The 3243-nt window shown below is 33.9% G+C and overlaps 1 non-coding gene across 1 annotated transcript; it reads right to left on the minus strand.

The window, feature by feature from the left end:
* Positions 1-2879: 2879 nt before the first annotated feature.
* LOC128282686 (small nucleolar RNA R71) lies at positions 2880-2986 on the minus strand. The gene has a single exon (XR_008273040.1). It is a non-coding gene; the product is annotated as a small nucleolar RNA R71 (small nucleolar RNA).
* Between the last annotated feature and the right edge of the window lie 257 nt (positions 2987-3243).

The raw sequence follows: 3243 nt of genomic DNA on the forward strand, positions 1-3243 counted from the left end.
GGAGCTAGAATAACAAGTAAAGTCTAGGTGGATTTTTCCTTAGATATTGTCTCAAGTCAATTGATTTTCCCAAAAGCAATTCCCCAATTCTTTTCTCTGCGCGTTCTTAGTTTAAATAATTAGTTAATTAAAACAAACCCTTTTATTCTTAGGCTAGATAATAAAAAGATAGTTATTACTAGTACTTTTGGTTCCCTTGGGTACGATATCCCAGTCTTGCCGTTACTATACTATTGTTCGATAGGTGCGCTTGCCTTTTCGTCGTGATAATAGTTAGTCTAGGTTTGATCTTCATTATAAATATTTATTACTTGTTACGAATCACGCAATCACACATAGTGGTTGTTTATCAATTCATCTTGGGAGTATCAGAACCTAAAAATATATAGGATTTTTCCTATATAATTCATCACCTTTTACTTATATTTGTTGTTAAAACCAAGTAATTGTTTAATAAGCTAATGAAATAGATGAAAATAAGAAATTGGGAAATAGAAATTATTAAAATGTGATTTTATGCTTTATTATATAGTTTTCATGCGTAAAATTACTTCTTTTATATTAATTTGAGCATATTATATTTTCAAGCTATAAAGTGGGCCATGCATGATTAAATTAAATAAGAAAATATAAAGTTATATTTAATAACTTATTTTAATATATTTCATTAATAAATTGAGTTTTAATTAATTAAGTAAATTGATTAATTAAAGTGGTTAAATTATATTATTTGGTCCTCTAAATTATCTACTATTGTTGGACAGGTTGGGGAGCTTTATGTTGATTACAAAACCATCCAAATGGAGGACCAAGTCAACCCAAAATTTGGTTGCATGTGGATTTTCATAAATCAAATTTTGGTTTAATTACACAAGGTCCTTGAAGAGTTGAAGAAATCGGAGATTTACATGGAGATTTGCAATTGACCGAGTCCTGATCCTGATGATGTTGTGGCACTTAAATCAAGAAAAAATCAGCCACACTCCCATAAATCATGGCTGGCCACTCTTGGATGAAGTTTCAAATGATGGACACTTCTATTTTTAGCAAACTAGCTCCCTTGCCTCACCTATAAATAAGACCTCATGTTTCACTTATCCAGCATCCCTCACTCATTCATCATTCTCTCCTCTCTCAACTCTCTTAGCTTTCTTTCCCCCTCACGCCTATCATCATCTTTGCATAAGGATTTTTATCAAGTTAGCCTCTTAAAGAGCCCTTGGTTGGCCACCTCGGAGAGCCATCAGCAAAGGAGCAAAGCGAAGGAACAAAGGAGCCCTCGTCATTGGGTGACAGCCACTTTGATTTGGGTTTAATCTTTCTTTTCTTTAACTCAATTCCAGAATGTTTGCTATATGTTTACTGTTCTTGTTTACAACAATGATAACTTAATTTTATTTAAGTTAGGATGATTGGTTTGATTAAATTATAATTATTTGATTCATGCTTATAATGTTTGTGCCTCAATCGATCATGTTTTCAATTAAAATCAAGTTTGTATTTCGTTCATACGTGATTGAAATGCACTTGAATTAGCTGAGTGATCCTAACCAGACAACGGCTAATGGACACATAATTGAAATGTGCATGCTCAATTTAGGTCTTAACCCGATTAAGTTGCAGGTTACATAACAACCCTAACCAGGCTCTGTTATCTGCATAGTTTTTAGATTTGTGTGATTAAACTATTTCAAACCTAACACGTCCTTGTTACCTCGCACAAATACTATGAAACCTTTAGTAAATAAGGATTAGTAAAATGCGTATTTACTAAGTAAAGGATTACGAAAGGACCTAATTTGGTTTCCAAACTCATAGAAGATCGAGTTGCCATGGAATGTTTTTTCGAATATTGATAAGCATGTTGATAATAATTTGAGTTTAATTAAATTAATTGTCCTAGATTATTTATGTTATAATTATTGCTTATTGTGTTAATTCTGCTAAAATCTATTTCATTCATATAGTTGCATGTTAGGATAAATCACATTGGGGATCATTGCATATAGATTAATTTTACATAATTTTAATCAATACTTCCAAATCAAATTGTGTTTCTATTTACCAAGTTGTTAATAATATTTTTATAATTAAGTGACTTAGCACAAATACAATCCTTGTGGAGACGATAACTCGATACTTACTTAGTACTTGATAACTACTATGTACACTTGCATAAACCCGAGTGTTACAATTTTTTGGGGCCGTTGCCGGGGATTGTCAACTGTTGCCATAGTCATTCTTTGTGAAATTATTTATTTTCAATTTGGTTATTTCTAACAGTACTAACTTATTCTTTTAAATTTTGTGATTTTCTTTTCAGGTGTTTATGAACATAGATCGGATTATCGATTTACTCCCAGTAGACCCTGAAATAAGTGAACTTTCATTCAAAGAAGACGTGAACTATAGCTCAAAGACAAGTCGAGATGGACCTTGGAAATCAGAATCAAGACCAAGGTAATGAAGCCGATCATGTATGAAATCCCATCCTCATTGCCTATGATAGGGATAGATGCATCAGACAATATGTTATGCCGCTTTTCAATGAGTTAAATCCAGGAATTAGAAGGCCAGATATTGAGGCATCCCAATTCGAATTGAAACCAGTGATGTTTCAAATGCTATAAATAGTGGGTCAATTTAGTGGTATGCCCACGGAAGATCCACATCTCCACCTTCGATTGTTTATGGAGGTGAGTGATTCATTCAAGATAGCCGGTGTGACTAAAGAATCACTGAGGTTGAAGTTGTTTCCGTACTCGTTGCGAGATCAAGCATGAGCATGGCTCAATTTATTGCCACCAAGTTCCATATCTTCATGGCACAAATTAGCAGAGAGATTTTTGGTTAAGTATTTCCCACCTAGCAAGAACGCTAAGTTGAGGAACGAGATCACAACTTTCCAACAATTGGATGACGAGTCTTTGTATGAGGCTTGAGAGCAACTCAAGGAGTTACTTCGTAACTTTCCTCATCATGGGACTCCTCATTGTATCCAGTTGGAGACATTCTATAATGGTCTCAATGCACATACAAGATTGATGGTAGGTGCTTCTACGAATGGTGCAATTTTTTCTAAGTCTTATAATGAGGCTTATGAGATCATCGAGAGGATCGTGATGAACAACTATAATGGCCAACAAATCGAACAACTTCAGGAAGATGTACAGTTGGAGTTCATAAAGTTGATGCCCTCACTTTGTTATCAGCTCAGGTATCATCTATTTCCTCTATGTAAAG

This window comes from Gossypium arboreum, chromosome 10, assembly GCF_025698485.1.
Source record: "Gossypium arboreum isolate Shixiya-1 chromosome 10, ASM2569848v2, whole genome shotgun sequence".
NCBI classification, from domain to species: domain Eukaryota; kingdom Viridiplantae; phylum Streptophyta; class Magnoliopsida; order Malvales; family Malvaceae; genus Gossypium; species Gossypium arboreum.